This window comes from Zingiber officinale, chromosome 8A, assembly GCF_018446385.1.
Source record: "Zingiber officinale cultivar Zhangliang chromosome 8A, Zo_v1.1, whole genome shotgun sequence".
Taxonomy (NCBI): Eukaryota; Viridiplantae; Streptophyta; class Magnoliopsida; order Zingiberales; family Zingiberaceae; genus Zingiber; species Zingiber officinale.
In genome coordinates this window covers 28,630,988-28,650,754 of record NC_056000.1, presented here as the reverse complement: position 1 = coordinate 28,650,754, position 19,767 = coordinate 28,630,988, and positions in this window count along the sequence as shown.

The following is a 19,767-nucleotide window of genomic DNA, read 5'->3' as shown; positions in this document are numbered from 1 at the left end:
GGAGCTAATTTATTTTGATTTGTGAATATTTAAACTTCAATTGAATTTTTCCAACACATTGGGGATTGAAAAAATAAAGGAAAAATATATATGAAGTAAAAAAAATATTTGAGGACACATATGAAGTCAGGATAAATAAAGGAGCACACAGGAACCGGTTTCATCCAATTCGGAGGTCTCTAGGTCGGTCAACCGTGATTTTAAGAATAGGAAGGGTTTCCAATGAATCTTAAATTCGTTGGAAATTTCCAACGAATTTTGGATTTGTTGGAAACATTTCCAACGAATCTTCCAATTCGTTGGAAATTGCTAATGAATTGCAGATTCGTTGGAAATTTCCAACGAATTGCATATTCGTTGCAAATATCCAACAAATAATATTTTTGTTGGAAATTTGTTGGAAGAACCCTAATTATTTATCCAGACCGGGCCCGATCTATTCTCCTCACCTCTTCTCTTGACCTAATTTTTCTTGACGGCGGCTGCGAACGATTTTTTCGCCCTCTTTGGACTAGTAAGTCGCCTCTCTCGTTCTAGCTCTTTTTTTTTTCCCAATCTCGTGGCGTCTCTTTTTTTCCCGATCTCGCAGCGTCGCCTAGCCTGTCGCGATCGCGCCTGGCCGGTCGAGGCCGCGCCTGGCCACGAGCGGCCGCGCCTGGCAGTGAGCAATCGCGCCTGGCTGCGACTGGTGCCTGGTCTTGAGTGGACGCGAGCGGCAGCGAGCTGCGACGTATGGCAGCTCACGGCGGCCCCTGGTAGCTCACGGCAGCATCTAGCCCCTTGCGCCAACGCCTGGCCTCAACGCCGCCGCCTGGCCGCTCTCGCAGCTTCCTAGCTGCTCTCAACGGTGCCAAGGTTGGCCACTAGCAGCCTCCCTGTCCACTGTCATCTGCTGTTTGGCATTGGTGATCCCGCTAGTGCCGTAGGCTGGCCACTGGCGACTAATGCTGTCTGCTGGCAGCTGACAGCATTGGGTGACCTTTGTTTGTAAATCGACAGGTCATTGTTTGATGTCGACTAGTTGTTCTCGACCTTGGTTGGTCGTGGGCTGTCTGTGCCTTACAGCGGCACAACTGTCCGGGGGTCAATGCATTGCCGTTGGGGCCAAGATTATATTTGATAATTTCTAGACTTTTTTATTTTATTGTAAATTTAATATTATTGTTTGTGCAGGTTTGGATTTGACGTGGCTGGGAGAGACTTTCGATTTTATTTACCTTTGTTAGGTATATTTTTTTACACATGATATTTTAATAATGATTGTATGTTTTTATTTTCCTCTATTATATGTTATTTGCAGTTGTATGTGAGCTAAGTAATATTGACCATTAGTATTTGTGTTTTAGAAGTTTTTATTACTATATTTTATTTGAAACACACAACATGCAGAATGAAAGAAGTTGGATGTATAATAAAAATTTACCTGCCCATGGGGGTTTAACTGATGAGTTTATCACTAGGTTGAGACAGTTTTTAAATTTTGCATCTAGTAATGTTGAGTTTATGGATGGTAATCAGATACGATGTCCATGCAGAAAGTGTCATAATGGAAAATTTTTACCATCTAATAAAGTTTCAGAGCATCTTTGTAGATTTGGTTTTACTCCGAATTACTATAATTGGACATGTCATGGTGAACCATTCATATCTGATGAGGATTATTATGGACACAACATACAAGTCTCTAGGGATCAAAGTTATTATAATCAATTAAATCCATATCAAAGAATAATATTTGATGCAGCGGCTCCGAATTTAATTCCTGAACCACATGGTGCCAGTTCTAGCTGCCCTCCAACAGTTGAGCAAATGTTTACAACATATGCATCACCATTAGAAGAGGTGCAAGTACCAGGTGTTGATGAAATTGTGAATAATGAAACATATCTTAAATTTCAGGAAGTGTTAAGTGCTGCAGATGAACCTTTATGGACTGGTTGTGACAATCATACTAAATTATCATTCACCGCAAGCCTGTTGAATATCAAGGCAGAGCCTAATTTGTCGGAAGATAATTTCAATAAGTTTGTTCAAGCTATTGAAGAGGCATTTCCCCAAGATAATATTCTGCCTAATGATTTTTACAGTATGAAAAAACTTACGAAAGAATTAGGTCTTCCGGTGGAAAGAATTGATGTTTGCAGAGACGGTTGTATGCTATATTGGGGAGATGATGCAGATGCAAATGTTTGTAGATTCTGTAATCAAGATAGGTACAAGATCTCTAGAAGGAGTCAACAACGACGTAAATCATACAGTCAGTTATTTTATTTGCCATTAACTCCTAGGTTACAAAGGCTTTATGCATCAAAGACCACTGCTCAACACATGACTTGGCATGCAAATCATCAAACAAAGGAGGGATTAATGTGTCATCCATCAGATGCAGAGGCATGGAAAATTTTTGATAGAACATATCCTGAATTTGCGAAGGAGACTCGAAACATTCGGTTAGGTCTTTGTGCTGATGGTTTTGCTCCATTTAGTAAATCAGGAAGACAGTATTCTTGTTGGCAAGTTATATTAACTCCATATAATATTCCACCTCAGATGTGCATGAAAACACCGTATATGTTTTTAACATTAGTTGTGTCTGGCCCACAAAATCCAAAGAAGTTAATAGATGTTTATATGCAACCACTGATTGCAGAGCTAAAACAACTATGGGATTAAGGGTTTCCTACATATGACGTCCATACTAATCAGATGTTTGTTATGAAGGCTGCTCTTCTTTGGACCATTAATGACTTTCCAGCTTATGGTATGCTATCTGGTTGGAGTACTGCGGGAATCTTAGGTTGTCCAATATGTATGGAGAGATCAAAGTCGATCAGATTGAAATATGGGAGAAAACCGAGTTATTTTGATTGTCATAGATAATTTTTACCATTAAATCATAATTTCAGAAGGAATAAAGATGAGTTCACTAGGAATAGAATTGAAAGAACACCTCCGCCATTAAGATTAACAGGTCAAGATATTTGGTATAGAGTGCGTCACTTTCCATCTGTTATTGAAGAATCACATGGTACAACATATGAATATGGAAGCACTCATAAATGGACTAAACGGAGTATATTTTGGGATTTACCTTATTGATATAGTAATTTAATTCATCATAATCTGGATATAATGCATATTGAGAAAAATGTTTTTGATAATCTCATAAATACAATGATGGATATCGCCGGAAAAACAAAAGATAATTTGAATGCAAGAAAAGATATGCGACTAATTTGTAAACAACCCACTCTTAATGTGGATGAAAGTAGTAGGGGACCAAAGCCAAAGGCAATTTATACATTGAATAAAGAACAGAGACGTGTTGTTTGTGAATGGTTGAAATCATTGAGATTTCCTGATGGGTATGTCTCTAATCTTGGGAGATGCATCGATATGAAGGAATTCAAATTGATTGGTTTGAAAAGTCACGATTGTCATATATTTATGGAAAGACTTATTCCAATTGCTTTTAAGGAACTCTTACCAAATTTTGTATGGGGTACAATTACAGAGTTAAGCATTTTCCTTCATGATATTTGCTCTACAGTTTTGAGATATTCACAGATGGAGAAGTTAGAAAGAGACATTCCAATTATTTTGTGTAATTTAGAAAGAATCTTTCCACCTTCATTTTTTGATTCAATGGAACATCTTTTGGTTCACTTGTCATACGAGGCCAAAGTTGGAGGACCAGTCCATTTTCGATCGATGTATCCATTTGAAAGGTATATTTTGTTTTATCTTATATACTTCGTTATTAATGCGTTGTAAATTTATAACTTTTTTTATATATATTCATCTAATACAAATTGTTATATTTCAATCAGATTTTTATATCATTTGAAGAAAAAAGTTAAAAATAAGGCACATGTTGAAGCATCTATTGTTAATGCATACATTGTGGAGGAAGTAACAACTTTTGCATCGTATTATTTTGAGCCTCACATTCAGACCAAAAGACGGAGACCTGGAAGAAATGATGAAGGTCCTATTGATCCCAATACGAACATATTCTCAATTTTTAATTATCTTGGTCGACCGAGTGGACAATGTAAGCAAAGATAATTAACTGATCAAGAATGGCGAGCAGCCCAAACATATGTTTTACTTAATTATCCAGAAGTATCACCATATTTCGAGTTAGTATATCTTTCCTATTTTTTTTATCGTAACTTTTTGGTATTATAATTCAATTTTTTATGATAGGATTTTTCAAAACTTGTATTCTAATATGCCAACACTAGAGTTTGATCGTTTCTGCGATCAAGAATTTGCACCTTAGTTCAAATCATATGTAAGTAATTTTTACCTTGTATTCTAATTTACTGTATTGGTATAGTATATTTTAACTTTTAAATGAATAACATATTCATTTGAGTTTAGGTTTATGATAATCAAGATCACCTCGAACATCAAATGTTATTTCATCTATCTTGGGGTCCAAAAGCAATAGTACGCACTTGGCCAGCATATTTCATAAATGGATATAATTTTCATACTCAAGAATATGGAAAAGGGAAGACTACAATGAATAGTTGGGTATGTGTTAAGTCATCCAATGATGGAGGTGTAAGCAATGATTTTTATGGTCTACTGGATGAAATTATAGAGATAGAATACCCTGGTCTAGAAATGCGAGTTATCTTATTTATGTGTCGTTGGTTTGATCCCATCAGAGGGATGAAGGTGCATCCACATTATAATTTGGTTGAAATAAATCATAAAAGATTATATAAGATATATGAACCTTTTGTTTTGGCACAACAAGCGATTCAAGTGTTCTATGCTTCATACCCTAGCTTGAAACGTGATAAAATGGATTGGTGGGTTGTTTGTAAAACTAAAGCACAGAAAAAATAGAGGAACATTGGGAAGACATTGCATATCAACAAGAGGAGGTTGTAAATACATTTCAGACCGATGAATATATTATTCCAACATTACGAGATCCTAGCGGAGTAGTGATAAATGTGGATGCCAGTGAATTTCATGAGGTTGATGATGACGATGATGAGGAGGAGGAGGAGGACGAGGACGAGGAGGACGATGACACCTTTGATTTTTAACATGTACGATAAGTTTTTTTATATTTAATTTTAATCTGTAAATTTATAAAATTCATAGTTTAATTAATTGTCTACATAATATCTCATTGTTAAATTTATATATGTTATATGTGTGCTATTTTTTTTCTATAGGTCATTAGAAGTGAGACATTATCACTGCAGATTCTCGCTCTCTGATTTTTATATTATGGATATTGTAAGTTTTTCATATTTCTTTAGCAAGAAATAAGTTTTTTATTTTTTTTTTATTCTAATTTTGATTTTTGGTTGGCAGTTTCAACGGGCACGCCATAGACGACACCGTTCAAGCATTGGCCAGACTGATTCACCATCTGATAGGATGGTACCTACGCCCTTCCCTCAGGCAGGACCTTCACATGGCCAGTCGCTGTCAGGACCTTCTCGTGGGCAGTCACCAGCAGAACCTTCTCATGGCCAGTCGCCGGCAGGACCCTCACGTGGACCGTCCCCGGCAGGACCTTCACGTGGCCAGTCACCGGCAGGACCTTCATGTGGTCAGTCACCGGCAGGACCTTCACATGGTCATTCACCTTCCCCACTTGAATCGTCGATACCTGCCAGACACTCAACCGTTGATATTGTCGATGCTCGACTACATATAGTCCCTCTTGGAGACTCGTAAGTATTAAAATTATTATATTTTAACTATCTTAATTATTTAACGTTGTTTATTGTAATTTTATGATAGATTTGGATTGAGAAGGATCTCCATAAGATTATCTTCTACTCTATCTTTTTCATGTTCTTGTATGATATTGGAATTTGGATACTATGACATGTTTATTGTAACTTTATTAGTGTTTGGTTTAGGGTGTTAGTTGTAGTTGTATATTGTTGTAGTTTGTATTGTTGGATGATGATGTGTTGTATTGTTAGTTTTATGCTCTTAGTTTAGGTTGTATATGGAACAACATGTTTTAATGGTGCATGTGTTTGGGTTTATATTATTGATGTTTGTATTTATTTTGTTGTACACTAATATGTTAGTTGATTTTTTATTTATATCTGTGTTATTGTGTTTAGTGGTGAATATGTTGAATCTGTTAATGTGTTTAGTGCTCTTATATATATATGTTGAATCTGTTTGAAAAAAATTATAATAGGAAAAAATATTGAAATTAGATAGGGCTGGATATATTTTTTTATTTTTTGGGACGAATTTTGCAACGAAATTAGATTTGTTGGAAATATTGTATTTTATCGGAATACTACAACGAAAAATATAAATTCGTTGGAAATTTCCAACGAATCCATATTTTCGTTGGAAGTTTCCAACGAAATATAAATTCGTTGGAAATTTCCAACGAAAATATAAATTCGTTGGAAGTTTCCAACGAATTATAAATTCGTTGGAAATTTTCAACGACTATGAATTTTGTTGGAAATTTCCAATGAATATAAATTTCGTTGGAAATTTCCAACGAAAATATTGATTCGTTGGAAATTTCCAACGAAAATATGGATTCGTTGGAAATTTCCAACAAATTCATATTTTCGTTGGCAATTTCCAACGAATATGAATTTTGTTGGAACTTTCCAACGAATATGAATTTCGTTGGAAATTTCCAACGAAAATATGGATTTGTTGGAAATTTCCAACGGAATTGCATTGTCGTTGGAAATTGCCAACGAATTTATATTTTCGTTGGTAATATTGTATTTTGAAACTTTTCCAATAAATAATTATTCGTCGCAAATCTGTTTGCAACGAATACGTTTTTTAGTTGTTAATTCGCAACAAATTTGAGGTTTGTCGGAGATTTTTCATGCTGACATTTCCAACAAATATTTATTTTCGTTGCAGTTTTTCCAACGAATTTTGCAACGAATTTTGGTTTTATCGCAAAGTGTGCAACGAATTTTGCAACGAATATTATTTTCGTTGCAAAATTTCCAACGAAATTATAATTTTTCGTCGCAAATTTTTGGGACGGCAGATTTCCAACGAATTTTTTTTGTCGCAATTTTCGTCCCAAATCCAATTTCCAACGATTTTTTTCTAAAATTTGTTGCAAATTTTGTCCCTAAATGACAGTATTTTTGTAGTGATCCATTTACAACTAATAGGTTTCGCACTTTTAGGCAATGGGACAAGATCACAAAAGTCATTATCCTTCGTAGACTTTATCTTCTCATTCATGGCATCAATCCACGTTTGAGAGTTAGAACTTTCCATAGCTTGATAGAAGTTGATAGGATCATTCTTCATCATTCTAGCGTCTAGGTGCTTAAGTTTGTTCATTTAGAATATTGTCTTGAATAGGAGGATCTCATACATTGTCTTGTCATATTGTTTCTTGGTCAAGGTCTAGAATGAAATCTTGATCAATGCCTAAAACACCTGTGGGAATATTTACATATACCTCTTTAAAGACAATATCTCTAACTTTATCTCCCCCTTAAACTTGGCATCCTCGAAAAACTGGGCATTTCCATACTCAAAAATCGATTTAGTTGTGCAATCATAAAACTTGTACCCCCTAGATCTTTCAAAGTATCCGATAAAATAACAACTAATTATCCTTGAGTTCAGTTTCTTTTCATTAGACTTGCAAGACCTTGCCTCAGCTTAAGGCTAGCTTTTTTACCTGTCCAAAGTTCATAAGGGGTTTTGGTAGTTGCTTTAGTTGAGACCCTGTTAATGATATATGTTGCAGTCTTTAGTGCTTCTTCCCAACATGATTCTAATAAGGTAGAATGACTAATCATACTTCTCACCATTGTAAGTACCCCATGGTAGTTTTGATGTGGCCAATCAAATTAAGTTAGTTCCTGTTTACATTTGATGTCTTGTGTCTAAGTGTGCAGGAACTTAGAAGCAAAAGAAATTGTTGGGTTTTTGGGCCACGAAAACCGCTTTTTCGCGTCGCGGAAACCCCGAAACCCCAAGCCACCGGATCCGTGCGAAGTAAAAATAAAACAAAATTCGAGTACGAGTTTACTAAAGCCTAGATCTACACAAGGAGAAGAGCCTTTTACCCTTGATAAGCGCCCTTCGCGAATCCCGCTCGTCCAAGTTGTCGGATCTCAAGATTGTCAAAGTAGACAATCCTCTACACGTATCCACACGAACAAAAGAGGGAGAAAACCAAACTAAAGTGTGCTAACACCTTAGTAGGGTTCGGCCAAGGTAGGATGAGAGGGAGAGAAGCAAGAGCTCTAGGAGGAAGTGTTAGAGTGTATACTAAAAGCTTAGCTTTTGTAAACATTTATTTTGTTAAAATAAAAGAATCACATTGGTCAATTTCTATATTTATTTGTTAAATGCAATTGTTCAATTAATTTATATAGTAGATAACATGGAGTGTGGTGTCACACTCAGAAGATCATGTTATCGGCTCTCTATAAATTATAAACAGTTGCTCGCGACTAAGATGGAAAGGAACAAATCATCAGTATAGTCGTAGTGTAATTAAGTATTAGTTTATCTTGACTAATAAATGTATTGAGTAGGATCATTTAGGTAAGTTCTTTTTGAACTGACTTAGTAAAAGAACTAAACCTTAGTTATTATGGAAGTGTGTACTCTTAATCCTAATATAATAACAAGCACATATATTTAATATTTATTTCTTTAACTTATCAAAGGGTGAGGTTTAGCTCGATAAATCAATATGCCCGATAAGTTGGGAAATGATATTACTTATAGTGTGTGTTGTTGATTATAGAAGAAATCTGTGTCCTAGTTATCTAGGTTGAGAATGTCCCCAAGAGGAGCTCATAAGGATTGCCATGTTAAACCCTACAGGTGGACCTAGTCCAACATGACAATAAAGTTAAGTGATACTACTCTTGGAGCTAGATATTAATTAAATGAGTTGTCAGTAACTTACTTAATTAGTGAACATTCGTAATCTTAAACACAGGGAGACTAACACACTCATGATAAGAAGGAGCCCATAATGTAATTTGGGATTGGTGCGGTAGTGCGGTAATAACTCTCTAGTGGAATGAGTTATTATCGATGAACTTGAGTTGTGTGTTCGGGGCGAGCACGGGATACTCAAGCTCATCGGAAGGCCAAAACCAATTTCTCCTCTAGGTCCCTGTCGTAGCCTCATTATAGCCTCAAGTCCATCCAAATGTAAGGCTTTTCTTGGTGTCCAAGAAGTGGGTCGGTCCAATGCTTGGTGACAAGGCAAGGGTCGGCCACATCCTCTCCTATAGGGGCCGACCCTTTGCTTGGTGACCAAGCATGAAGGGGCCGACCACAATAATTCAAAAAGGGAGGGTTGTTTTGAATTTTTAAAATCTTCTCTTTGTAGAAAACTATAAGTTTTAAAAGAGAGATTGTAATTTTCAAAACTTTCCTTATTTGAATTAGGTCACATGTTTTAATAGAGAGTTTTAAAAGTTTTAAAACTTTCCTTTTTTAACCATCCTCATGGTTTAAGAAAAAAAGGGAGATAAGTTTTAAAATTAAAATTTTCTATTATCATGTTAAAAAAGGAAATCTTATAAGAGAAGTTTTAAATTTTAAAACATGGTTTTAATTTTTAAAACTTTCCTTTTTTAACTCTAGAAAAGAGAGTTTGTAAAATTTTATAAGAGTTTTCTTCTTGTAAAATTTTATAAAAAAAATTATTTTTGTTTCCTAAACATGGTGCCCGGCCACCTTGCTTGGTGTCCAAGCAAGGGGTCGGTCAATCCCAATCCTAAACCAAATAGGATTGATCACAACCATTGATTGGTGATTGATTCAATCAAGAGGAAAGAAAAGGAAAAAATAAAAGGGAAAAGGAAAAACTTTTGGATGATTTTATTTTTTGTAAAAAGTTTTTCCTTATTTGCCTTGGGCAAGTAATATAAAATAAGGGGTGAGGGGGCTTTATGAGACACAACTCTTATTCTTTTGCTTGGGTGATCTCTTGGTGGCCGACCCTCTCCTTTCTCTCTTTCCCTTTGCTCTCTTCTCCTTGGTGGTGGTAGTGGCCGAATTCTAGAGGAAGAGGAAGGACTCTTTTGGGTGGTGTTCATCTTGGAGGATCGTTGCCCACACGACGTCCAAGGCGAGGCGAGGAATACGGCAGAAGATCTTAAGGTCATTAGTTTACAAAAAAAAGGTATAACTAGTATTTTTCTTCCGCATCATACTAGTTGTTTTTCTTTGTATGAATTCTAAATACAAGAGACAATTAGATCCAGTTTAATCGAATTTATTTTTCGATTTTTTGTTTTCTTCATTTTCGAATTTGTGATTCGATTGTTCTTTTTGGTTAACCTAGAGTTATTTAAGGAAATAAATATTAGCTTTCCTTAAAAGGCTTTGCCTAGGCGGTGGTGGTTGCTCCCATATCCAAGAAGGCCATGTGCCTCGCCATGCAGTCGTGGAAACCAATTTTAGAAATTAATATTTATGGAATTAATAACCTAGGTAGATTTGAATCAATAGTGTTAAGTTCCGCTTGCGATTCAAATCTAAACCATTAAGAACAGATAAGTTAAATTTGGAATCAATGATGTTAAGTTCTGTCTGCGATTCCTAATTTAACTTCTAAAGAACACAATAGGTTATTTAAGAAAAGGTTCGACACTTGTATAAAAATTTTGTATAGTGGAACCAGTACGTTTTCCTAGGATTAACCAACAGGAAGAAGATAGAATGAATACCATTGAATGAAAAATTCATTCCCTTTCATTTTGAGTGGCCGACCACAATTGTAACTCCTTTTCAATTAATGTGGTCGGCCACATTAAATGGAAATGGGGTTTGTAACTTCCATGATGTGGCACACACATGTGCTAGCTTTGATGATGTGGCACATCATCATTAGTCCTCCTAATGCCAACTCACAAATGAGGTGGCAAATAGTCAAGTCAAATTTGACTCTTCCTCTTCCTCTCAAGTCAAGTCAAATTTGACTTAATCTCTCTCATGGTTGATCTAATCCAACCATTTAATTCAAGCCAATTTAATATAATGAATCTAATTCATTTAATTAAATTGATTCAATGAGTCATAATCTAAATTAGACTCATTGAACACATGAATAAACTTGAGTCCAACTCAATTAGTCCAATTAGGATTATTCTTAATCCAATTTGATTCATCATATGAATGTAATCCTCTTGGTTCATCATATGAACCTAATCTCCATCTAATTGTCCTTAGTGTGTGACCCTATAGGTTCATGTAACGTTGGCAATGCCCCTAAACCCATTTAGGAGCATAAGTAATGAGCGGTATCTAGCAACACATCATTACTACCCAAGTTAAAAGAATGTTGAGATCCAACATCACCTTGTGACTCCTCACAATATATGACAAGTGTCCTTCTATCCTAGACATCTAGATTGATCAATGTGAGGCATAGACCGTGTCATCCTCTGACCAATCTAAATCTTGAACTCCAAGTAGACTCACTCAATCAAATGAGCTCAATATCTCATATTGACTCATTTGGGCATGGCCATGCACTTCGTGGTCTCACTCTATCAAGAATATCGATGTCGCTCCCGTCATATAGGAGGGATAGATCTCATCTACATCACTCACATCCCTCTGTATAATTCGTTACATACCCAGTAATTGTCTTTATAGTCCACCCAGTTACGGGTGAAGTTTGACGAAGCCAAAGTACGTAACTCCTTATGTAGGGATCCATGGTGACTTCAGGTCTAAGGACTAGTAGTCATACTAATAGCCACATGAGAAAGTATATGACACTCATATAACGATCCATGATACTTTCTCATGGCGGGTCATTCAGTATACATTCTCCACTGCATACCCATGTGTCAACTTGATATCTCTATATCCATGCCTTGTGAGATCAAGTCATCGAGTTGACCTACATGCTAGTCTCGTCGCATTAACATTGTCCCCGAATGTTAATACTCGACTAGGAATAGTTAAGAGTAGTGTTCCCTATATCATCTCACTATCGGTTCAACTAACCGATTGATATAGGTAAGAACCCTCTACTCAAGGACGCTATTATACTTAGTTTATTTAGCACCAATACAAGTAAGCATAATAACTAAAAACCAAATGCCTTCATATATAAGAAATATGATACAATGAGTCCATACAACAATCATCAAATGATTGGCTCTAGGGCTCTAACTAACAATCTCCCACTAGCACTAGTGTCAATCAGTGTAGGCTCTAAGCCCCAATGACCTAGTGTGACCATCATGCTTCCTCTGTGCCAAAACCTTGGTCAAGGGATCTGCGATGTTAGCCTCTGTGGGTACTCTGCAAATCTTCACATCTCCTCTCTCGATAATCTCTCGAATGAGATGGAAGCGTCGTAGAACTGCTGTGAACTCTTCCAGCTCACAGCACCACCATTCATGCAAAACACGAACCCTAACTGCGATCAATAATCATCTTGGTCGGTCTGGAAGCTGGCTGTTGGTTGCTACTTGGAAAGCCTAGAGGTTCCACTGTACAAAAATTTTGTACAAAGGTCTGAACCTTTTCCTAGCTACCATGTGTTCTTTTAAATTAAATTTTGGATCGCCTGCGGAACTTAACACGTTTGATCCAAAACTTAATATATTTGTTCTTTTAGGTTTTGACTTGGATCTCCTGCGGAACTTAACACGTTCGACCCAAATCACCTTAAGTTATTAATTCCATTAAATATTAATTTCCATAATTGGTTCCCAGTACTGACGTGGCGAGGCACATGGCCTTCTTGGATATGGGAGCAACCACCACCGACTAGACAAAACCTTTTATAGAAATCTAATATTTAATTTCCTAAAATAACTTTAGGTTAACCGAAAAAAACAATCAAATCACAAGGAAAAATAAAACAAAAGAACACAACTTCGAAAAACATATTCGAAACACTAGAATCGTAAGCCTCTTGTATTTGGTATTATTTCCATAAATAACTAGGATGATGCGGAAAGAAAAATTACTAGTTATACCTTCTAGAAAGACCTCTTGATCTTCTACCGTATTCCTCTTCTAACCTCGGACGTTGTGTGGGCAACGATCTTCCGAGATGAGAAACCACCAAGCACCTTCTTCTCCTCCTAGCTAGGTTCGGCCAACACAAAGAAGCTTCACCAAGGACGAAGGAAGAAACACCAACCAAGCTCCAAGGGATACAAGTTTTCTCTCCTTCTTCTTCTTCTTCTCCGAGTAGTATCCGGCCACCACAAGAGCTCCAAGCCAATAGAGAAGGTTCGTCCACCACCAAGAGGAAGAGAGGAAGAGAGGTTGGCCAGCCACAACACCAAGGAAAAGAGGGAGAGAAATAATAGAGGTTGTACACCATGAAGGCACCTCTACCCCTTCTTTTATAATCCTTGATCTTGGCAAATAAGGAAAATTTAATAAAAACTTCCTTAATTCTTTTGCCATTGAAAAGGAAAATTTATTTAATTAAAAACAATTTTTCTTTTCAATTTTACAATGGTCGGCCACACCATATAATCTCCAAGCAAATAAAATTTTAAACACCAATTAAAACTTCCTTATTTGCTTCCAGAAATTTATAAAAATTTCTCAATAATTTTTATCCCTTCATGATTGGTTTATAAAAAGGAAATTTAATAAATTAAAATCTTTCTTTTAAACATGTGGATAAAAAGAAAGTTATCTCTATAAATTAAAATCTCTTTTAATCTACAAATAAGGAAAGATATCAAATCTTTTCTTAATCTTTTGTAGAAACTTATAAAAGAGAATATTTAATTTTAAACTCTCTTTTAAATCATGAACATTGATCCGGTAGTAAGAGTGGGCCCCCCCTTTCTTGCAAAGTCAACGCCAAGGGGAAGTCACCGGAACAGCCGCCCACCCAGAGGAGAGTGTGGTCCGACCGGACGGATGGCCGTAGACGGCCGGTCCGATTGGACTGCCGACCGGCCGATGGAATCGAGTACCCGGAGGGCCCGGCCGGCTCGCACTTGTAGTTGGGAGGCACCCTGTCAAATCGGGGTTCCGACGCTCAGTTAAAAAGGTCATGGACCGAGCTGACCTTTTGACCGACCGCAGTCATAAAGCACCCCTTTTTGTTAGTCTCCACAAAGCACAAGTAAACCACTGCGGATGTCCGGTCGGATGTTTAGGTATCTGTCCGCTCGGACTACAAGTTGGAGCAAAGGAAAAGGCCAAAGGATTTCTTTCTTTGACAACCTGTAGGTTTCACGTGTGTGCCATGCTCCAAATCTTGTGACAGGGGATTCTGCTGTCCCATCGAGGGCATGCTTTGACTGTAGCGATATGGGTCAGGTAAACTTTCTGATACCTAGAAAAGGACAGGTAAGCTTTCGACAGCCGCATACCTAGGATAGGACAGAGGACACTTATGCACCTTGGTACGCTGCCCAAACCTTTCACAGTTTCTATATAAAGAACCTCGTGTTTCATCGATGGGATCCCTGCACGCACTCGAGACTTCGAGCCACCTTGTTCATCGCGATTTCCTGACTTGAGCGTCGGAGGGTCGTCGCCGCGGCTCGCCTTCTGTGCAGGATAGCCGGAGCATCTCGACACTAGTTGAGATCTACATCAGCAGCCCCGAGCGCCACGTGCCTGGCCTGCTGACTTCGGTTCGACAGATCAAATTGGCGCCTCGGGAACACCGCATCCGATCAAGACAATGGACGAGGCCGACGACAACACACGTGACGCTTTCAAGAAGAACTCGCATCTGGTCGAGATAAGGGCCGCCAAACTCATAGAGCAAAAACAAAAAGCATCCGCCGAGCAACAAGCAACATCTCATGGCCGAGCGGAAGCACCTCAAGCCACCGTCGCATTTCACCGAGCCTTGTTTCGCACTCGAAGCCGCACCAGCTCGAAGAGATAGAGGCTCCTCTTCAGATGAAATGCCAAGGCGGGATGACAGAAAAGGGAAAGCCCCCCGGGCAAACTCATCTCCCGAGCGGACCAATCGCCAATTCTCGGAAGATATTTTACGAGACCCTCCGCCCAAGCACTACGTGCCTCCGACGATCGGCGAATACAATGGAACAACGGACCTGGATGATCATCTGGGTAAGTTCGATAATACAGCCACGCTCCATCAGTACACAGATGGAGTAAAGTGTAGAGTTTTCCTTACCACCCTCTCGGGATCGGCTCAACGGTGGTTTCGCCGGACGGATCCATCACGAGCTTCAAGGAATTCCGAACGGCCTTCCTCCACCACTTCGCCAGTGGTCGGCGCTATCAAAAGACAAGTGTCGGCTTGTTTGCCATCAAGCAAGAGCCGAAAGAATCGCTTCGAGGCTACATTCAGCGATTCAACCAAGTGGCGATGGATATCCCAACGGCCACATCGGAGACGATGATGAATGCCTTCACGCAAGGCCTTGTGGATGGGGACTTCTTCCGGTCGCTCATCCGAAAGCCGCCGAGATTATGATCACATGCTACATCGGGCCAACGAATATATAAATGTGGAAGAAGCGCAAGCCGCCGGAAAAAGGAAACTCCACCGAGCGCGCACCTATTCATGCCGAGCGAAAGCCACCGGCCAGCACCACCCAGAGGACCGAGGGTCGAAGCAATCCGATCCTCACGTCCGACGTGCAAGAAGTGGTGCCGCCGCCCAAGCCAAAGAAGAGGTGGACCCCTATGTTCAAATTCCACCAAACGGATACGCACAACACGAGGGATTGCCAAGCCTTCCCTTTGTGTCCAATCCTGTCCCCCGGAGAGCCGAACGACGGTCTCCTCCCCTCGACAGGAGGCAAAGGACCCAAGAAGCCGACCGGACCCGAGAGAGGCGGCATCATCAGACGTCCGATCGGCATAGATCCCAAAGGCAGGAGAGTCGCCGACGTCAGAGAACGGTCCCGACCGTCCGCCGGAGGAGGAAAATAGGAGCAATACTTCCGGGGCGAGATCAGCTGGTGGGCCGACCGAGGAGATTCCAACCGAGCTCGAAAGTCACACGTCCGACGACATGCGGTCGGCTATAGCCAAGAGCGGGCAAGTGGACCGGAAATCACTTTCGGCCCGAGACTTAGAAGGAGTAGAAGTGCCCCATGACGACGCTGCTCGTTAAAGCGGTAATAGCAAATTACACCATTCACCGCATATTTGTTGACACAGGTAGCTCGGCCAACATCATATTCAAGAAGGCGTTCGATCAACTGCAAATTGATCGAGCCGAGTCGCCGCCCATGGCGACCCCGCTCTACGGGTTTACGGCAACGGTTCATGGCCGGACAACCCCGGCTACCTCACGGGAGAAGAGCCAGAGGACCAGACAATAAACTTCGTGGTGGTCGACTCTCCTCATCCTACAACGTCATTTTGGGACGACCGGCGGCGAATTCCGAGCGGTGGTCTCAACCTTCCACCGAAGATAAAGTTCCCGTGGAGGACAAAGTAGGAGAAGTGCGGGGAGACTCAGCGGTGCTATATAGAGATGATCCGAGCGAAAGCTTGTTCCGCTTGAAGGCGCCCGAATTGAGGTACACGCCATAACCGAGAAACCTCCCGCTTTAATTTATGATGAAAGGAGGAAGTCCAGATCCATCCGACCCGATCGGAGGCCACGACTTTATCGCCTCGATCCGGGGAAGAAGGAGAAGTCGATTCAATGCCTCCAACGAAATCATGATGTCTTCGTCCGGTCGACCCATGAGTTACTTGAATTTCGCCAAGCCTAGCGCAGCATGAATTGCATGTCCGACCGTAAAGCAGAGAAAAAGGGACTTCAGCGCCGAGCAGAATGCCATTATCCGCGGAGGTGGAAAAACTTCAAGGCCGGCCACATACGCGAGGTGCAGTTCCCGAGTTGGTTGGCCAACGTGGTATTGGTCTCCAAGCCGGGCGGCAAGTGGAGAGTTGCATTGACTTCGAGATTTAAACAAGGCATGCCCCAAGGATTTTTATCCTCTGCCCAGATCAGCTGGTGGACTCTACGGCCGGCCGCGAATTAATTTGCATGCTTGACGCCTACCAAGGATATCATCAAGTGCCGCCCGCCGGAAGATCAAGAAAAAGTAAGCTTCGAAAGCACATATTGTTACAATGTGATGCCGTTCGGATTGAAGAATGCCGGGGCCACCTATCAACGCTTGATGAACAAAGTGTTCAGGAAGCAGATAGGGCGGAAGTTTATGTGGACGACATTCTTATCAAATCCGTCCGAGCGGCCGATCTTTTCAAGGATATGGAAGAAACCTTCCGAACGCGTAAATATGGAGTCAAGCTAAATCCCCAAAAGTGCCTGCTGAGCCAAAGGAGGGCGTTTCTTGGGTACATAGTGACCGAGCGGGAATCGAAGCAAATCCCAGCAAGGTTAAAGCACTGCAAGACATGCCGCCCCAAGAAATACAAGAGAAGTGCAAAGGTTGACCGGTCGGATAACTGCTTTATCCATTCATCTCGAGTCACCGACCGGAGCCCGCCATTCTTCAAGATCTTCGCAAGGCACTAAGTTCCAAAGGATGAAGAATGTGACCGAGCATTTGAGGAGTTGAAGACATATCTGAATTCTCCGCCATGTTAGCCAAGCCTGGGGTGAGTCACTTTATATGATCTGTCGACAACCGAGCATGTCAGAGGCTCAAGACTTGTGAGGGCGAGCCAAGAACAAATGTGTATTTTCTAAGCCACATTTTAAAAGATGTTGAATCTCGCTACACGCTCGAGAAGTTGGCCTTTGCTTTGGTTCTAGCCGCTCGGTGCCTTCGACCGTATTTCTTGGCTCACACAATCATTGTCCGGACGAACACCCACTAAGAGTCCTGTTGAATCCAAGCGTCCGAACGGCTTATCAAGTGGACGCATGCATTAAGCGAGTTTGACATCCAAGACCACGGCGATTAAAGCCCAATCCTTGGCTGATTTTGTGACCGGAGTGCAAAGGCTGTCTGGAGGATATATGTGGATGGGTCTTCCACTCGACTAAGCGGGATTGGGATATTGCTTATCTCACCGCAAGAAGAACAGATGCACCTATCCGTCCTACTGGACTACAAGGCCACCAACAATGAGGCAGAGTATGAGGCCCTTATAGCCGGATTACAGGCAGCGGAGTCGGTCGGGTGACTCTCTATTCGGATTCACAGTTGGCCGCTCAGCAACTTTCGGCACCTTTGAAATCAACTGCGTTCGGCTTAAACTCTACGCTGAGGCCTTTGAAAACTCAAAGCTACTTTCCGAGAAGTGCTTATTCGGAAGATTCCCGACGGAGAACCAGGCTGCCGATGAGTTGGCCAAACTCATGAGCTCAATAACGCCGGCCGCCATTCAGCAGCCAATTGAAAAACGCTGATGGTGGCGCATGTCGACCGGATGCAAGGCCTCGCGTTTCCAAGTGACCGGAGGACACCTATTATAGAATTCCTCCGTTCGGGCACCACATCATCCGATGAATATGCAGCCCGGCTCGAGAGCCGGCCGGTTTACACTCATCGGAGATCGCCTTACAAGAAAGCTTTGGCCTCTGCTAAAATGTGTAAGCTCGGAGGACTCACTTACATCCTCCGTGAAGTACATCAAGGATCATGTGGAGGTCATCCGGCGGACGCTCATTGGCCAAGAAGATCCTCTTGGCCGGATACTTTTGAAACAGATGCCGCTCGGACAATATCTACATGCCTTTCATGCCGAAGTATCACAACTTCTCCCACCGACCCAGAGGAGATGAAGGCATCAACCATCTCATGTCCGTTCGATCGCTGGGGAATGGATATTGTGGGTCCATTTCCGGTGGCGACCAGGAAATTTTACTAGTGGCGGTAGACTATTTCTCCAAGTGGGTGAGGCCGAGCCGCTGGCAAAGATCATCGAGCAAATGGTTAAAAATTCATCCGGCAAAGACATCATTTGTCGGTTCGGGATCCCTCGCCGATCGGTGTCCGACAACGGCAGCTGTGGAAGATGTTGGAGGATTGGTGTCAAAGCTACGCATTGAGCAACATTTCACGTCCGTGGCCTATCCTCGAGCAACTGCTGTCAAGTCGCCAACCGAAATTCTTCAGATTCTCTGGCCGACCATTTGGGAGGAGTTGGCGATGAAGTGCCGAGCGTCTTGTGGGCTATCCGAACGACGCCAAAAGAAGGGACGGAGTCACACCGTTCCATTTGGTGTATGGCGGTGAGGTGTCATACCGGTCAAGTCGGCGTTGAGTCGGCCAGGATCCGTAACTATGATGATGACAACACCGAACGAAGAAACATGGAGCTGGACTTGGTAGAAGAGGAGAGGGCAAAGGCGTCCGTTCGGCCGTCACGGATGAAGCAAAACTACAACCACAGAGTAATCCCGGATCGTTCCAAGTCGGCGATCTTGTCTCGAAGAAAGTCAAGCCGGCGCCAAGCTTGAAGCGCCATGGGCGTGCCTTTCAAAATCATCGAAAGCTCCGCCTGCCAGACATCTGGAGGACGAAGACGGACTGCAGCCTAGATAGGCCGTGGAGCGAACCACCTCCAGCCTTAGCGGGGTGAAAGGTGTATCACAGTAAATCACCCTATGTATTTCATTTTCGACTAAATACTTGAAATGCAGAGATGAAAAGTCAAAGGAGCGAATATAAGGCATTATCATCGAGACGAAGGCCCCCCGATCGGCCGGGAGGTTTATGTGGTTAAGACTTGTAAGCAATAACCCGTGCTGCTCTACCGGTAAATTGTCGAGCCAAACGTCAAGAACGAAGGCCCCGCTGCTCGCCGGAGTAAATGGGTCGAGCCAAACGTCGAAGATCGAAGCCCGTGCCCTTTGGACGGAGGTATATTATCCGAGCCAAAATA